This window comes from Pteropus medius, unplaced genomic scaffold (assembly GCF_902729225.1).
Source record: "Pteropus medius unplaced genomic scaffold, Ma_sr-lr_union100, whole genome shotgun sequence".
Taxonomy (NCBI): domain Eukaryota; kingdom Metazoa; phylum Chordata; class Mammalia; order Chiroptera; family Pteropodidae; genus Pteropus; species Pteropus medius.
The window spans coordinates 1,185,334-1,185,848 of NW_024350324.1; the positions used below are offsets into that span (position 1 = coordinate 1,185,334).

The following is a 515-nucleotide window of genomic DNA, read 5'->3' on the forward strand; positions in this document are numbered from 1 at the left end:
CCCGCGACCCAGCTCTGCCCGTGAGGTCCTGCCTCACGGCCTCACCTCGGCCAATTGCCCTGTCCCCCTGGGTCCCAGCCCCCGAGGTGCAAGGAGCCCTCAGCACGTGGCATGGCCAGGCCGGCACAGTGAGGGCATGCAGCAGGGCTTTGCTCCGTGCTGGTCAGGGCGCACGGGTTCCCTCTCCCCACGTCCCATTCCAGGGCAGGCCCATGGGGACGCGGGGGCCGAGCAGTGACGTAGGCGCGTGTGGGGACTGGGCCCAGGGCTTTGCTGCTGGGGACCCCGTCTGGTTCCGCCCGGGCAGCTGGCAGCTGCTCCAGGCTTTATACCAGGAGCCTGGCTCACGGGGTGGGACCTTCTAGGGTTGCTGTCCATGGGAGAGAAGGCAGGGCCTGGAGCGGGCCGGCCCGTGGGTGCCTGTGGGCAGGCTGGCTGGTGAGTGGCTAAGGTTTGTGCACTTTCTGTGCCTGCTCCACCCAGCTCCGCTCTGCCGTTGGGACTGTCTCTTCTGG

General features: G+C 68.7%; 1 protein-coding gene across 1 annotated transcript in view; it reads left to right on the forward strand.

Moving 5' to 3' along the window:
* The window catches only part of SPPL2B (signal peptide peptidase like 2B), a 14,786-nt gene that overhangs the window by 6,963 nt on the left and 7,308 nt on the right, over positions 1-515 (forward strand). The gene's annotated exons all lie outside the window — the stretch shown is intronic.